We start from the raw sequence: 18,427 nt of genomic DNA, 5'->3' as shown, positions 1-18,427 counted from the left end.
AGTATTGTTTCCTGCCATGGCGGGGGGTCGGACTAGATGATCTACTCAGGTCCCTTCCGACCCTAGAAACTATGAAACTATAGATTCATAGATTTTAAGGCCAGAAGGGACCTCAGAAGATCATAGGGTCCAGCCCCCTGCACCAATCAGGAAAGATAACTGGGGGTCAAGTGGCCCCACCAAGGTGAATGTCTAGTCTGCTCTTGAAGATTTCTGGAGTAGGTGATTGCACCTTTTCTGGAGGGAGCTTATTCTGCAGTCTGGACACCCTGACTGAAGAAGTGTTTCCTAAAGTTGAGCCTGAATCAGTCTGGGAGTTTGTGACAATTTTTTTCCTTGGGTGCCCTGCCTCAATGAGCCCTTGATGTAGTCCCGGAGGGTAGCAGTAAGCTGCTATCAGGTCCCCTCTCAGCCTTCTTTTCCTCAGGCTGAAGAGTCCCAGACCCCTCAGCCTTTCCTCGTATGGCTTGCTGCGTAAGACTCTGATCATATGGCTGGCTCCTCTTCGGATTCTCTCAAGCTTGTCCACATCCTTGGTAAAATGTGGTGCCCAGAACTGGATGCAGTACTCCAGCTACAGTCTCACCAGTGCTGAGTGCAGTGGAAGAATCTCCTTGGTTTTGCTGGAGATGCATCGATTGATGCATGCCAGAGTATTTTTTGCCCTACTGGCTACAGCACCACACCGGTGGCTCATATTCATACTGTGGTCTATTATTACCCCCAGTTCCCTTTCATTCATGGTGCTAGACAGACTCAGAATTCACGTTTGCACATGGTGCCACTTCGTTCATCATAATCCAAAGTACCGAAGAGTAGATTTAAATAAATAAGTGATGGTAGAAAACATGAGAATGGTAGGGCTGTTGTTCCTCAGGAAAGCAATTGACAGCATTACTCCAAGCAATTCTTATTAAAATGTGTGAGACCAGAACTGGTCTTAAGCCTAAAAAAGCAGTGATACATTACAGGTTATTTATTCACAGGAGCTGTATGGGCAGCCAGTAACTTGGGGATGAAATGCATTCTAGCCCAAATCAAAATAGCTTGGATGTTTTGTCTCATCTCATTACTATTCATCTTATTGTATACAGGTTGCTTCAGCACATGCTTGGTCCTTTTAAATTCTGTCTGCCCATTCCTTGAATCCAATCTAGTGTGAACATCATGGAATACTGAGTCCAGGCTGCCTCATTATGCATGCATTCTCTGGGCAATCATAGTGATATTGTAAATACTCAGGCCCATAAAATTTAGATTCAGAAAAGTTATGTTCTTTTGTGCATGTTATTCTGCTGATTCAGCTTTGAGTGAGGACTCTAGCTGGAGTCTGTTAGAGCTTTCACTATATACTTACAATCAAAGTAAATAGTTTGATTCTAGAGGAAAAGAGCACCTCATCCCTTTACAATATTGTTGTGTGAAGGCAGGGATTTCCTATTTACATGTTAATATAGCACAGACAAAGATTAGAGAGAAGTAAGAGGACATGTTAGTCTGAAGTTAAGCAGAGTAGAACCATATAGACCACACTGAGAGAGTCACAAGCTTTTTATGTGCTGCAGTCTGTTTTGTCAGATGCTGTGAAAAGAAGATAATATATTGGAAAAGATTATCTAGCTCAGATGCTCAAGAAAACCCTGTACCTCAGAAACCTCCAACTTTGAGTATTTTTATAAGTCTTTTGAAAATTAACTTTCATTATGAAATAATTCTCAGGCTATTGTAATTAACATGCAATATTAACTATCGTATTACAGTTCAGCCCAGTGTATATCAGTGAAATGGGGTAGCCAGTAGGGCTGTGCAAAACAGCACCGTTTCATTTCGACTTCTGTTTTGCCATTTCAGTGGGACGGTGTTACATTTTGTCATTTCATTTCATTTCGAAGCACTGCTCCATTTCATTGGGTTGAAACTGTTTTGCCATCTCAACATTTTGCCCATAGGCTATAACGGGGAATCATGAAAATGCCTAAAATTTGGACATTTCTTGCCAGATTCAGATGAAAATTTCAGAAATAGTAGTTCCTTCAGAGAGCATGAAGCCTGACAAATTTAAAGAGGATAGGTGCAGAGGTTTCTGGGAAGCTGTACCTCAAACTGTTCAAAGCAAAACTCCTGACGCTTGCTGGCAGCAGCAACAGCCACCTCTCATCTGGTGTGCAGATCTGGGGGCCCGCACCCCCAGGAGGTTGCAAGGCTGTGCCAGACTCCTCCTGGGGGTGTGAGCCCCTGGATCTGCACACCGGATGAGACGAGATTGCCGCTGCCACCGGGGACTGGTGCTGGGAAGACTGATGCTGCCACCGGTCCCAGGTGGTAGAGGTAGCCTCCTGTCATCCAGCACACAGATCCGGGGACTCACACCCCCAGGAGGAGTCCGGCACAGCCCTGCAGCCCTCCTGGGGGTACGGCCCCTGGATATGTGTGCCAGATGAGAGGAGGCTGCTTCTGCCTCCTGGGACCAGTGCTAAAGCCACGTAAGCCCGGCTTCGAAACTGTTTTGAGTGGCCTTGTTTTGTTTTGAACCTGTTTCAAAGCCTTTTGCTTCATTTCAATTTCATTGTTTTGAGCTCAAAACACAGCAGAACAGCTTTGAAATGAAACACCTAGCGAAATTTTGCACATCCCTAGCAGCCAGTTCCAGATGTGCAGCAATAGTCTTAATAGTCTTCATGATTTTTTTAGAGTTATTACTATACTTAGATTATTGTGAACTCCAACTATTGGACCCCCCCCCAATGAAATTAGGCTTAAAAAATCATGAAAACAAAGGGGGTGGGGGGGGAGTAGTTTTATAATTGGCTGTCTGGTATCTGAGTCACTAGAATTCCTGCTTTTTTAAAAATCAAACTCTCCTTCACAATTTTTTTGAAGGAAGCCTGTATTTTTTATATTAGCACCTGCTGGACCTCTAAGAGAAAGAAATAAAATATCATAAATCATTTGATAAAAACTTTGAGTGTTGACAGAGTTAAGTCAGGGGTTGTAGATATGGCCCATGGGCTGGATTTTGCCTATGGAGCTGTTTCCCAGCCAGTGGGATTCTTGGAGAGGCCAAGGTTTCAGAGGTGTTGTGAGCAGGGGTGGCCAAGAGCCCTGTTAGGAGTGTGCTTTTTTTTTTTTTTTTTTAGTGGTGGCAAAGCAAGCACAAGCTGTGTTTGACCATTGTGGCTCCCTGGACTGATACAGCACTGCTCACCCTGCTGTCAGAAGTAGGTCCACAGCCGGCCTATGAGGAGCCCCATGGACCAGATCCAGCCCAGGAGGCCAAGTGAATTTGACACCCTGATTTAAGTGATTTTTAAAATAAGTTTTCTTACTTAAAAAAGACCTTTTAGTGGGTTTCATAGAGGGGAGAGAGAACCTGAATGATCTACCTGTTTCTCCTACAAAGACTATTTCTCTAGGCTTTCTCCAGTCATATGTTTTGAAAGGTTTCAAGAAAAGTTGCCACATGTTTCCAAGATCCACCAAATGGATCATGGTAAATGCAAAGTTCTTTAGGATGAATACTTGGCAGTAAAGAGAGAATTCATCTCCTACAAGATATAAGAGCCTAACAAGTATTAAAGAAGAATCTCATTTGGGCTAGGGACAGAAACTATGCATAAACCAGCATAAGTGATCAGAAACTGCTTTCAAATCAAATCTGTAACAGAACAGAAGTTCAGTGCACATAAACCACTTTCAGAAAGGCTGAAGCCAGTCTAAGATAGACCTGGATGGATGTAGTCTCAGACTTAACTGATTTAGTTTAAATCTGTGAATTGAACTTCTGTCCCCTCCAGATTCAAGTTTAATTCTCAGTCCCCCAATATCTCAGGATGCTTTGTACCTCCCCTGCTGGCCCTCACAACATGGGAGGTTTAGCCTTGGCACAAACTGTCTCCTCCAGCTGAGCAGGGAAGCATGCTGTAGCATCCTGTGACTTCTGGCCTGGGCCTCTGCCTTCCTGAATCAAAAGTGAATGTCTGTTCACTTGCTTATTGGTTTAATCTACACAGCTTATACTAACCTGCAAAGATTGAATCGATTCAGCCTTGGGCTTTTTGATTTCCTGTACTTAGCATAACTGGTTTTAAGAATAAGACTTTTGATGATCTTCCAAATGCAGCTAGTTCATTATGATATCTTCACTGTTGGATTCAGATGACACTGTCCAACAGAAAAGCTGAACACACATACTCATATCTGGGTACTTCAGTCAACCATCTGCCTTCCCTGTTCACTCATAAAATCCTGTCTGTGAAATACATTGCCTATAGTAGCTTGCTCAGTGGACTAGGTGATTCTTGAGGATCACCTTCATTGCCTTTGGTTCTATTCATGCATTTGGCATATGTGGAGCAGGAGTGGATGGTTGGGGAGTGCATTTAGCAGCACTGTCAGAAATACTTTGGAGATGATATATGCATAGCTTTGGTCTATCCCTCATAAATGTGAGATGGTTCCCTCTGGAGTACTGATGCCAAGTCCAGCATCAGAGCTTCATCACAAAATCACAGGGTCATGGGAAAGTAGGTCTGGAGTTCACCGCCTGCTGAAGACAAGATCATTTCCAACTAAACCATCCAGCCAAGTGTCTGTCCAACCCGCTCTTGAAAAATCCAAGGGAAGGAGTTTCCACAACTTTTCTGGGTAGCCTGTTCCAGTTAAAGAGAATGTTTCTCCTAATGTCCAACCTAAATTTCTTCTGCTGCAGCTTGAGGCCATTTCTCCCAGTTCTTTCTCCTACAGCCACAGAGAAAAGTCTAATGATTCTCTGTAAAAACCAGGTCCTTCTTTGAACTTCTGTAGCTTTGATAATTATTCTCGAGTCCATATTTGTGCAAACAATTATTCCATCCTAAGCATAGGACTTTGCACTTGGCCTTGTTGAATGATATCCTATTAATCTTGGACCATTTCTCCAGTTTATTCAGGTCATTCTGGATCCCAACCCTCCCCTCCAGAGTGTCTGCAATTCAACCCAATTTGGTGTCATCTGTGAGTTTGCTATGCCTACACTCAATCCCATTGTACATCATCTGTATTAATCATTTAGACAATACCAGACCCAGGACAGACCCCTGATGAACTCCACTTGATACCTCTTCCCTCCAAACTATGCTTGTTTGTTTTTCCTGCCTCTGGTTTCCTTTTGCCTACACCATTGAAGAGCTGTGGGAACCTCTGATTGCTGTCAGTCGTGTCTAACTTTAATCTGTTTCTGCATTTTGCTCCTTGTCATTGTCTCAAAGCAAGTCTATGAATGTCTTCCTCCAGGCAGTTAGGCTACTCTGTTGTGAGTGTGTAAATGTGTGGATGTCAAGATTCTGCCCGGAGATACTCTTTTCCTCTCATGCCCTGCCAATACCTATAGTGTACCTAGCTCTTCTGTTAATGTTGCTTTCCTGTGATTCATCAAATATGTAGGCATGCGTTACAGTGACAATGACTTAGTAGCAGCATGGAAACCCTTTTATTTTTTAAAGCTCTGAAAGATAGGTGTCTGTGTAGGATCTCAGCAATAAGTGATGCATTGTTCATGTCACCAGACTTAAGGGAGCTTGAACTTCAATTTACATGGGGGCGTTTCTTTGTAAGTTTTTGCTTGGTGTTGCATTTTAATTACACCATTGTCTGTAGGCTGAGGGCCAGTCTGTATAGTACCAGCAATCTGTTCCATATACCTGGATTCTTTCAGATGATGACCAGTCCCAGCAATGAAAGATGGGAAATTATCACTGGTTGTTTCATAATTAATGTGATGCTGTTTTCAAAGATGGTGTGATCTTAATGGGTAAGAGTAGCAATGAAGAAATCAGAAGAGTATAATTCTAGTCCCTACCCTATAGTGCATTCCCTATAGTACCCTATAGTTAGGCATATCAGTTTATCTTTTTTTACTTTCCCATATCATATATATGGTTATCTTTTGAAGGAATGAACTGTTATTAGCCATGGGTACGTACAGAACCTCTGATAAATGGGGCCTTGATTTTGGTTGTTACTTCTAATCACTCCCTTTCCTATCAGGAATATGTTATTACATTTTTTTTTCCTGTTATCCGATAAGATTCCTTCTGTGAATTTCATCTTTGTAGGTTTATTTCACAGTTGGTTTATTTCTCAATAAAAAATTCTTGGGGCATTGACTATTTCATACAAATTTAGGAAAAAAGTAAAGAAAATAGACTGTCTTCACTCATTTCCCTACACTCGTCTCACTAATTAATGCTTTTGATACTTATAACTGCTACAATTAAAATCATTTTAGTGTCTGAGATCAAAACATACACATCTTGGACTGAAAACGAATCCTGAAGAGAAATGTGAGAAGTGAGCTCAATTAGAAAATGGTCTTTTTCCTCACTTGAAATGGGTAGCTGACAACTTAAAGACAATGTATTGAAATAAGAATGACTGGATTCTAATATCAACTGTACTGGAGGCATCACTACATAATTCAAAACCCCATTAATGTACTCTGGCAGATGGTTGGTTATCTGTGATCTATGGCAGTGTGTATCAGACACTTTGATTTAGAGTCTGCTTCTAATAGACTGTTTTCAAGGCAGTTCATGAGGGACTTTACCTTCCCCAACTGCCATTAAAAGTAAAGGGCCAAAACTTACTTGCATTAATCAAGAAGGTCATGGTTCAGGAGCATGTACTTACTTGGAATCCTTAAGCTACTCAATCTAGTGGAATGCAAGTCTGCACTTCTGTGCTTTTCTTAATTGGTGCTTTATTGAAGTCACATGTAGGAGGAGATCATATAGGCCTTACTGATAATTCTGTTACCAGTGTCCCAATGCAACTCATAGATAAGATTGTAACGTAGGCTAACTAAAGCAAAGATGTTCAGAAATTGTGCCTCTAACTACTCTAAAATACCATAACAGTGTCTGATATTTTTAAATTTATTCTTGTGAACTTGTCTGGTATTCATTTTTAATGAGGTCTAATAGCCTGCCTCACTTTTAAATGATCATGATGGGCTTTTTAAAAATATCTTTGATGGTACTTTCATTAAAACAAGTTATCCAAGACTTATGGAAATTTTGGATTAAATACAGAGCACATGGGAATTTTATGATGGAGCAGTTATTACAGATGGTACAGGGGAAGCATTGTTAGCACTTGTGTTTCCCTCTTTCAGGGCACGTCTACATGAGACACTATGGCAATGTAGTTCATCACTAGTCAGCGGGCATGAATTATGATGCTGATGCTATTACACAGTAGTAACTGTGCAGTAGGGTTGGAAATGACTGTTGTGCCACCAGGACTGAGCAGCAATGGTGGTTACTGTGAAGTCATTTGGTACTTGCTAAAGTACTAGTGCTTTAGCAAGTACTAAATGTCTGTGCAGTAACAACTGTGCAGTCGGGTGCATGTGTGGATGCAACCTTAGAAGAATAAACTCCTGCTATTTGTGCTATAAGGATGTCTTCATTAGGTGTATGGTGCTTAAGGCACATTGTTAGGGAATCTCATTCCATCCAGTAGAAGCCAGCAGTGCACATGTATGATACCAAGTACATTGCATGCGTTACATATACATGCACTGATACACTGTAGGTATAGTGACCCATGGAGATGAATTCAAGAGAGTGTAGCAGACTGAATTTTTCTGGTGTATACTTTTAGACATGATCTTTTAATTTCATTTATATGTAGTAGGGCTATGGGAAGCTTTTGTCCCTGATTCGATTCAGCCTGATTCAGTGGCCCAATCTCCCAATCCAAATCGAATCAGAGAACCCTTTAATCTCTCTGAATCGAATTGGAACCCTCCAAATCAATTTTGAGAGATTTGGAAAGATTTGACAATTCAGACATAGATATAGCTTTAAATGTTTTTTCTGTATACCTCTAGGTAACAGGTAGTTCGTGGATACTGTGATGCTGGGCCACATGAAGTGTCCCACAGAAGCGTGGAGAGGCTCCCCAGTGCACCTAGCAGTAGACCTGGAAGTCGACCAGAAGTACTTCTGGTCCACTGGGGAGTGTGCTGGGGGCCCCCATGCACCCCTGGCTTGGTGACTGGTGCCTCCTGGGTTGGGGGGGGACCTAAAGTCTTCCCGTGGCCAATCACTGAGCCAGAGGGTGAAGCTGGAAGTGCTTCCGGTCCACTTCCAGGTTCACCGCCAAGCATGTGGAGGGCCCCTGCCCCATGCTCCTGTGGGACGCTTCATCCACCCCAGCATTGCAGCATTCACTAGCCATGCTGGTACCTCGAGGAATGTAGGAAAAAACCTTCAAAGCTGCATCTATGTCCAAATCACTGATTATCTGAATCAGCATCAAATCTTCAGATTCGGATTTGGCCAAACCAAATCGGGAACAGCGATCTAAATCAATGAATTGAATCACTGTCCCTGATTTGGGCCGAATCCAAATCTGAATTGAATAGGGCCTGCTTCGCACACCCCTAATATGTAGTTTATTGCTTTCTATGTCTCTCATTGGAAGTTCTCTCAAGTACCCAGTTTTTTAATGGGAAAGTTCTTCTTAGTGATTAAGTCTGACTAGCCCAGAAAATTTTTGGTAGAGACACTGCATATAATTTACATTTACCTTGCTCTGTCTTCTGAACTGCAGTGTTCAATCTAAGTCTGAAGAATTTTCATTGCTTTTGTGACATGTATGACAAAAGCTGAGTGTGCTACTTTTCTAATCCCTATAGATCCATCATCTCATGAAGAATCAAACTCCAGGAGCCAAGATAAAAAAGAAAAAAAAGCATGTGTACTTTAATTTGGGATTTTCCCCATCATAGTTTGTAAGGGATATGATAGACTTTCCAAAATAGGCAAAGAAACTGATTTCTATTTTGAGCCTTTAAATTATTTCTTTATTGAATTAAGTTATAGAAACAGTACTCTAAATGCTGAAATTGTACATGTAGCCAGACAAGGTTCTTTGGGTAGATGTGATATATTTTATTAGACCAACTAAATAGTTGGAAAAATTGTTTTTTGCAGGCACAAACACCTTTCTTCAGGCATAGGGAAAGTCTGCTGTTGTTCTGTGTTCTCCTGGATGGAATAGAAGCCAATATGCAAAATGAAGGTCTGTGAAAATGCAAATGCATGACAATGAGGATCAGAGGCCCTGAGAGATGGTAGATGTGGGAGAAAACAGGGGGAATGTTGACCTGGTGATTCAATGTAGCTGGTAAAATGCAGACAGGTTACCCAGGGTTATTGGATTACAGGCAGGTTATAATCTGACAGAAATCCAATGTCTCTATATTTAGTCCATGATTTTTTGTATCCAGTAGATTTATGAAGTTAAGTTTGTAGGCTCATCTATGAAAAGTGGTTTTTATAGAACCATAGAAATTAGGGGTGGAAGGGATGTCAAGAGGTCATCTAGTGCAATCCCCTCCTCTAGGCAAGACCATCCCCAATTGGATCATCCCAGCCAAAGCTTTGTCTAGCTGGGTTTTTAAAACTTCCAATCATGAAGCTTCCACCACCTCTCTGGGTAACCTGTTCAGCATTTTACTACTCTTCTAGTAAGAAAATTCTTCATAATATCTAATATCTATTCTCAGGCTGCAACTTGAGACTGTTGCTCCTTGTTCTGTCATCTGCCACCACTAAGAACAGTCCAGCTCCATCCTCTTTCAAACTCCACTTCGGGTAGTAGAAGGCTGCTATTAAATCCCCCCTCCATCTTCTCTTCTCTAGACTAAATAAACCTAGCTCCCTCAGTCTTTCTTCATGAGTCATGTCTCCCAGCTCCCTCTCTATTTTTGTTGCCCTCCAACTGGACCCTCTCCAATTTGTCCAAAACTGAACACAGTACTCCAGATGTGGCCTCACCAGTGCTGAATAGAGGGGAGTAATCACTTCCCTTGACTGACTGGCAACAAGCCTACTACTGCAACCCAGTATGCCATTAGCCTTCTTAGCAACAAGGGCACACTGCTGGCTCATATTTAGCTTATTGTCCACTGTAACCCCAGGTCCTTTTCTGCAGAGCTGCTGCCCAGCCAGTAAGTCTTTGTGAAGCTTTGGTAGCCAATTCGATTCAGAGGAGATTTGACCTGACTAAGCAACTGAATCTCTGAATCCAAATTGAATTGGGAGACCAATGAAAACGTCCAAATCAAATCAGAAAAGATTTAGCACTGCTTTGGAGATGCAGCCATAGACTAAACAGGCAGCAGTCCTCACCATGCTGGACACAGCTGCCTCCAGCTGGTAAGTCTGTTGTGGTGCTCAAGATACACTACATCCACTGGTCTCCCCACATCCACAAAGCCAGTCACCTCATAGAAGCCAATCAGGCTGGTCAGATTTGACTTGCCCTTGGTGAATCCATGTTGAGTGTTCTTCATCACTTTCTTCTTCAAGTGCTTAGAAATGGATTTCTTGAGGATTTGTTGCATGGTTTTTCCAGCAACTGAGGTGAAGCTGAATGGTCTGTATCCTTCTTCCCTTTCTTAAATATGGGCATTATGTTTGCCCTTTTCCAAGCATCTGGGATCTCTCCTGATTGCCATGAGTTTTCAAAGATGATGGCCAATGGCTGTGCAGTCACATCAGCCAACTCCCTCAGCACTCTTGGGTCCATCCCATCCAACCCCATGGATTTGTACACGTCTAACATTTCTAAGTAGTTGCTAACCTGGTCTTTCAGCACTGAGGGGTACTCCCCTCCTCACCAAACTGTGCTGCCTAGTGCAGTAGTCTGGGAGCTGACCTTGCCTGTGAAGACTGAAGTGAAGAAAGCATTGAGCACTTCAGCCTTTTTTGCATGCTTTGCCACAACGTTGCCTCCCCCGTTCAGTAAGAGACCCACATTTTCTCTGATCCTCCTCTTGATGCTGACATACTTGTAGAAACCCAATTACCTTTCACATCCCTTGCTAGCTGCAACTCCAATTGCGCTTTGGCCTTCCTGACTTCATCCCTGCATACCTCAGGGCTTTGATCTCCACCCCCTGGCAATATTTTGTAAATTTTCTTTGAGGATTAAACTGAGAGACTGGTGAGAGAGCAGTTCTCTTGTGAGAAGTGTGCACCCACATGTAATTGGGTATTTTTGTCTTCGATAGATTTTTGGTGTGTGTTCATTCTGGTTGTTGTTCGGTGTCTTCTACATGTTTTCTGTCAGGACATCTAGTGCATTGGATGAGATGTATAACATTTCGGGAGGTGCAGATATAAGATTCAGAAAGGATAATGGTTCTATTGTGAGGTGGAGTTATTGTGGTGTTGGTGGAGATGTGTTGGCAGGCTTTACATTTCTAGTCACAGCATGATCTGGAATGATTTGTTGTGCTTTGTGCCCTTAGAAGTTTGCTTCTGGTGATGAGATTGATTCTGGTGCTTGTTTAAAGGCTAGGATGGGTGGTTCTGGGAAGATTTCTTTAAGAAGTGGGTCTCCTGGTATGGGTTGCAATTGTTTGAGGGTTTTCCATATAGGTTCCAGGGAAGGGTGATATGTCATAACTAATAGTGCGTGATTTGTGGGGACTTTCTTTTTGTACTGCAGCAAATCTTCACATGGTATCTGGGTGGCCCTTTCAAAAGTGTGATCTATCTTATGGGAGGAGTGCCCTTGTAGAGTGAAAGCACTTTTGAGATTTGCAAGGTGACAATCATGGGTGCTCTTCTCGGTGCAAAGTGGTATTGGAGGGCTTGGCTATTTAATACAGCTTTCTTGGTGTGTTGAGGGTGATTGCTGTGCAGGTATGTATGTTGGTCTGTGAGTTTCTTTTATACAGTGGTTTATATTTTACTACTCTGGATATTGATCGTAGTGTCTAAAAAGGAAAATGTTTCATCATGCAGTTGAGGACTACTTGTTCCAGGTGGCCCAAAAAGGTTGGCATATTATGGGGCCATCTTGGTGCCCATAGATGTGGCATAGCTATGCCCATGACCATCAAATCCATATTATACTTAAGATCTATATATAGGACACCTTCATCATTTAGTCCAAAAACCACAATCTCTGATTGACAATTCTACACAGGTATTTATGTCATTCCATGGGTTTCTTCTGTATGCTGGTTTGTATTTTATCATTCTGGAAGTTGATCATAGTGTCTAGAAAGGAAATGTTGGTGGTGGGGTGTTCAAGAAATAGTCTGATGGAGGGGTAATGATTAGTGAATTTGTGATGAAAATCAATCCCCCTAAAGACACCAAGAAAACTGTAATATACAGCTAAGCCCTCCGCTCTGGGGTTCTCCTAAAAGAGGGTTGTGGAGTAGGAGATATGCCTGGCAGCTAATCGGGGGTGGCCTGCCCACTCTGCTGAAGGAAGGATTGGGCCCTTCAGAGCTCCAGTGAGCAGCAGGCACCTGATGCAATTGCAGGCATCTGCTGCTGCCACATGGAGTTTGACAGAACCCTGAGGGGCCTGATCCATTCTTCTGCAAAGTATCCCTATCCCTGTTGCACGCCCTGAGGCTGCCAGGTGCCTAATGCTTAATGGAGGTCAGAGGGGCCCAATCCTTCCTTCTATGGTGCAGCTGGGCCACACCAATTGTCCCCCAAACCACTTCCAGGAATGCCCCAGAATGGGTCACCATGACATGCTCCCTCCTGCTGCTGCTGGCTGGGCTCCCTGGCATGCCATGATGACCCACTTTGGGGATACCCTGGATAGGGGTTGAGGATATATGGTCAGGAGCCAATTGGGGGTGGCCCAGCTGCTCTGCAAAAAGGAAGGATCGAGCTGCTCAGAGGTCTGGTGAGCAGTAGGTGCCTGGCTGCAGGTGCCCAGCACAATTTCAGGAATCATGCTTGGTGCCTGCTGGCAATATCTGCAGTTCACTGGAGCTTGGAGGGAGCCAATCCTTCCTTCTGCAGAGAACCTCCCCCTCTCCTGCCTAGAGACATTGTATAAGGAAGGAAAAGTACTGAGTGACAGATGCTCCCTTCCACCACTTCCCCTCCCTGTGGCTGACAGCTTGCTGCAGGCAGGAGGCAGGGCCGGGGACAGAAGCTTTGTTGTCTGGCTCTGTGACAGTTAAGGAGCAAGGCCCACTGCATGCTCAGCTGGATCAGCCAAGCCCAGGGGAGTTACAGCAGGCCTCCCTGAGGTGGGGGGGAGGTTACTAGCAGGGACCTGCAAAGGCGCCTGGGGTGCTGGTGCATAGTAACCTAACATAAATAGATTGGGGATCTGGTACAGAAGTTCAATAGATTGGTCTAATCTAACTGAGTTAAGTCTGATACTTCATCAGCAGGGATCCGGATTTTCTGTTGACCACGAAAAAATGTGGTGAGATGGGGATTTTCTTGTTTTAAGGAGAAAACACTTGGGAAATGGCAGGTTTCCTCTTGCAGGCTGCACGAGTGCAGGAGGAGAGCACTCAGGCAGGGTTGCCACATACCTAAGTGCATTCATACTCAGGCATGTGGCAGCCAGGCAGCATGGAGAGTAGCTCCCATAGCTCCTAGCAGGTAAGTTGGGCAGGTGGGGGGAGTTGAACTCCCCCACCTCCCAGTGAGGGACAGAAGGAGGAAGAGAGTTGGATAGGGATGGGGCTGCTGCCCAGCTGGGGTGCTTGGGGCCTGGGACTTGGGAACCTAAGGCAGGGATGGGAATGCATGGCTGCAGGCCCAGCTGGGAAGCAGCAGGTGACTCATCCAGGGGGCAGCGGGGGGCACTGACTCCCTACCACTGCATGCACTCTTGTGGGGGAATGGGGGGCACAAGCCCCCCAGATTTGTGCAAGGAAGATGATATGGGCTGGCAGCTAAAGGCTTGGGGCTCCACCCTGCTGCCTTCCGTGTGGGGGGGGGCAGGTCTCGTGCACAGGTAGGAACCAGTGCAGGAGGGCAGGGAGGCATGGTGCCACTGCTGGGAGCCCCAGGGCACCATGGTGAGGTGCCCTCTGCCCACCCAGCAGCAATGGGGGTGGTGGCACTCTGTTCCAACTGTGCAACCCATGGGGGAGGTGGAACTGAGCTCCATACTCCACTCTGTCCATACAGTAGCTAGGAAATTCAGAGGGGGGAAAAGGGTGGTTAAGGTAACAGCAGAAAAATTAATGTTGTAACTCTTGTGCATTGGACTTAGCTTTCTGAATTGTTCCTCTCATTGACTTTTCTCCTGCACTGAAGATAACTTATGTGCTTGAAGCAGCAATGTTTCCACTATTGTTTGTAGTGAATATGGGTTTCTGGTGTTGTCATAGTAATGTTTCAAGATCTGGAATTCTCATCAAAATCTGATCACTCAATTTCTCATTGAGAAGCAACCAAACCAAAAAAGCTGTTTGACTTCCTGTGGTTCAAACTACGCAACCTAATTTTGCCATTGGAGTCCACTTTAATTTTACCTTAAATTATTTCATTTACCTTTTCAAATTGATACCAGCAGTAATTTTTCAGAAACTTTTCTCTTGATTGATAGTTTTAGGACTCTTTTACTTTTGGGCTGCCAGAGGCCTGATGTTCATAAAACAAATGGGGATAGGACATAGATGCTTAGTGAACTGTTTTGTGGCTTGTGTCCAATCAACAGAGCTTGAAAACTGAAATAGATGATTTGTGATCCATTATGATTATGGCCATATTTTGGCCACAATCCTACAGAGCCTAATACATGTACTCAACATTATGGGCAAGAGTAGTTCCATAGAGTTCAATTAAAGTACTTTAAATGTGCAAAGTTAGCAAGTGCAGCATGTCTGCAGGACTGGGGCCTTAGAGTATTTATATATGTATAGAAATTGTCAGTGGTGTGAAGCAATCAAAGGCAGGAGTATCAAAACTCTCTTAGGGGAGTTCACCTTGGCTACAGATTCATTTCTAATGTGCCCCGGCAGCCCTCCACAAGACCATGTCAACTCTTTTCTCATCTGTCATGACTTTGATGTTAGGTTTGTTCTTGTGGGAGGAGTCCTTGTGGGTCTCTGGTTGCCTTGCAAGCGACCTGTCCATCAGCCCCTGTCCATCTCAGCTTTGGCATTTGCCATGCTGCTGTCCGATCGCAGCGCAAGGGACTGGAACGGCGGGGTTAGAAGGGCTGGTTAGCTCTCTATGGGATGGTTAATGCAAGTCCAGCTCATGTCGCCCGAAGAGACTGGAGGTGAGGTGATAGTCACGGAGACGGAGAGTAGTTGAAGGTAGAGGTTTATTTACTCACAGTGAGCGTTGAGGAGAGAGACGAGATGCAGAGAAGTAGACTGCTAATCATGTCGGGCCAGCAATGAAGCAGCATTCGGCGGTTGCTAATTGCGAATGGGAGGCAGAAGCTAGGTGATCAGGCTAGCGTCCCTTGTGATAATTGAAGCAGGTGATGAACAACCTCTTGGGTGCGGCTGTGCTCTCCCTTATATCACTCAGGTGACGCGCTCAACGGTGAGCTGGCTGTTTTCACCTATCACCTCTCAGGGTTCTGTGTCCCAGCCTTATTTGGCGTTGCAGACTAGCTGACCTCACCTATGTTGGTGATGGTCTGACAACGAAAGTAGTGGTATGGCAGTGTTTGTTTTACCCTTTTGTGATGGTTGTGGGGAAGAAGGGCGGGGCTCGCCATCTTGGTGCCTCGCGCATCAATGCCACCATTATGGTGTGCATGTGACAGTATTCACTCAAGCTCCCCCTCCTTTAAGGAGACACCTTCGTGAGTTTCAGGGTCCTTGTTGGGGCACAGCCTGACGCCTTTTCCTCCCTGTCTGTGCCCTTTAACTGGGTCAATTATACAGTCACAGCCTCTGGGATCAGCCATTCCTTGCTAACAGTTCCCGTGGAGGAAGTACCAGCACTGTTACAATCTGTGTCCCTCTTCCCTGAGGGTTTAACCTTAAGTGCTTGCCACCAATGGACATCCTCAAGTGCAACTGTCCATGGGCACTTCTGGCCCATTACATCCACAATCCATTCCTCTGTTTATACCAAAAAACCCCATAAACATCAGCCCACTGGCTATGAAACAATCTCTTCAACCCCAGGTGGTATTTGTCACGCTGCTTCTCCATTAACTACAAGTGTCTTTGACTGAGCCCTTTTCACTCACCAGCCCTGCTTAGGCACTGGTCAGCTTGCCTCTTGCCACTGTGTTGCATTGGAGCTCTCCCTCCTGAAGCCTGCCAAGCCAGACTGCCCTAGATCTGCCCATGAAGTCCAGGCTTCAGCAGCAACTAGAGTTTCAGCTGTTGGCTGAGCAGCCAAGAGCTGCTGACAATTCAGCTGTGAAAGGGTTAAAAAGGTGAATGGGAGGCTGAGTGAGATGCACGTTATGCTGTTCCACTTGTTTAGGGCCATAACTTTGTCTTCATTTTTTTTTCCAAAAACATGGTCCATGCCTGCTATTTGTGTATATGTGTATACGGTATGTAAGAAAATTTGTTGAATTTGGGAAACGCGAGTTATGCTTTGGCAGTATTGTGTTGCAATGAACCACCTTCACACAGGCATCCCCCAAAGGGAGAGGAACTTGCATGGTTATTTTTCACTTATAAGGGGGTACATCTGCTTCCCTGGCTTAGATTTGAACCCAGTCACAAAAGGCTAGATTATGCATTCTGGAAAAAACATTTTCCTTTTTCAGAAAAGTAGTGGTCTTCGTTTTAATGAATTATGCACAAATGTCACTAGAGATTTTAAAGCAATTATATGAATTTGCATTAAGATTATTGACTTTTAGGATTTAAGCATCCTGCATTGGCACAAAGTATCTACACACTCTTCTTTGCAGATACAGTTTAGTGCACACAATATCCTTTGATTGTGGGACCAGGGGAAAATGTAGAAATTCAGTCATTTCTTGGCAGGTGGCAGAGAAACAAGTTTAAGTCACTAGTCAAAAGGTTAACAGCAACAGAAACGACCAATTTTCTTAAGTAGATTGTACTCCTGATGTAGTTCAGAATGGGCACATCTACACATTCATTAATGTGCCATAGTTGCTGCACATTAAGTTTAGTACTTGGTTAACTAAGTATTAATTCAATGCATAGTAACTTGTGCTACCATGCAATAGTTCTAGCACACTTATTTTATTTATACACACACACACACACACACACACACACACACACTTTCTGTGCAGTAGTGTATTAGCATGTATTACCACGGTTTTTGACTAGCATGCTATGGTGCAGTGATATTGGGGTATTGTATATGTTCACCTGAGGAGGGGAGGTAGTTTAGGTAGTTTTTCATTCATTTCCTGGGGGGTGTTCAACAGGCAGATAGTCCTGATTTATCTTCTACCAATGGAAAGTTGTCTAGTATGGTATGTTCTTCTATTTGTGATTTCATCTTGTTAGGAAATGCCAGATTTAAAGTTTTCAATGCAAGTGTAATTCTCCCCCTTGCACATGAGTATTGCAATGCAATCATGGAAGTAAATCCTGATTTCCTTTTTGAGGATTAAAAGGTTTTCATCTTGACTTTAGGTCATGATATTCCATCAAACTTAAATATTTATAATCAGGATTTTGGTACTGGAGGTACAATTGAAGCCTGGTCCTAAAATGAAGTCTTCAGACCTGGTATTTGTTTCAGATGTGTTTCTTTAGTCTTTCACAGCTTTTTTAAAGGTGTTTTTCTTATCCCTGCGATCCTGTTGCTGTATAAAAAACATTTTTATACCTTGAGGGATTCGGGAGGAAGCAAGAAAATTGATATTGGCACTAGCATATATTTCATCCTGTTAGAAGTAAACAAGGCATAGTATAAGAATGACAACAGCAGTTTAGCCAGGTCATAAAATAGCTAGATCATTGACAACTGACAATTGATCAATATTAATTTTGAAAGAAAGATAAGGAGGGGAAGTTAGTAAAGAAAAAAAAAATTGACTAGAATGGTTAAAAGCTTCTAAATACATTTCTAGAGGTAAAGTTTAAGACACATTTTTACAGTTGAAAAATTGTAGGTTGCCTATGCAAGTTCAGCTGGTTTTCAGTTGACCCCATTGTTTCCTTTCAAATGCCTTTCTTAGTGCATGTTTTGTAGCTTGGTTAAACTGTTTCTTTTTAAGGATTTTTCCTTCTAAATTCATAATACTTTTTTAAAATTCACCCTCATAGATTAACTTGGGAAGAGCCATGGAAGCAGTGGAGGGCAGCAAAGAGCAGGGAGGGCAACAATGTGTTTTTCCTGTATGTTCCAAACTTATTCAGAGATTGTACTGCAGCTGCAGTCATAAAAATAAGGGATTGGGGAACGGTAAAATATTGTATAAGTATTATTCTTGTTTTCGTTGGCCTCTTGAAAAAAATCAAGAGGCATTTTCAGTGATCGTTGAATATTTTGACCAATCCCAGCTCGTATCAAAGGGTTTAGTCATTCATTGCTTCTCAGACTTTAAGTGGTTGAATGCTTTTTGACATGAAGATTCTTCCATGGAGCACCTTCCCAGCTCGTACATATGGGTTACATAAAAATGTAGCACTAGGGCAACTAAGAAAAGAAACCTCTCTTTCATTGATTGATTAAAATAGCTGTTT

The 18,427-nt window shown here is 43.4% G+C and overlaps 1 long non-coding RNA gene across 1 annotated transcript in view; it reads right to left on the bottom strand.

The window, feature by feature from the left end:
• The window catches only part of LOC109316141, a 21,258-nt gene extending 10,784 nt beyond the window's left edge, over positions 1–10,474 (bottom strand). The window contains exons 1-2 of the long non-coding RNA XR_002102727.1: positions 10,235–10,474; positions 5,029–5,033 (exon numbers count right to left, since the gene is read on the bottom strand). This is a non-coding gene — a long non-coding RNA (uncharacterized LOC109316141). The remainder of the gene's footprint in view (positions 1–5,028; positions 5,034–10,234) is intronic.
• Positions 10,475–18,427: the final 7,953 nt, after the last annotated feature.

This window comes from Crocodylus porosus, unplaced genomic scaffold (assembly GCF_001723895.1).
Source record: "Crocodylus porosus isolate Cpor-Errol unplaced genomic scaffold, CroPor_comp1, whole genome shotgun sequence".
Classification (NCBI taxonomy): domain Eukaryota; kingdom Metazoa; phylum Chordata; order Crocodylia; family Crocodylidae; genus Crocodylus; species Crocodylus porosus.
The sequence above is the reverse complement of the archived record's forward strand: the minus strand, read 5'-3'. Positions and strand labels throughout refer to the sequence as shown.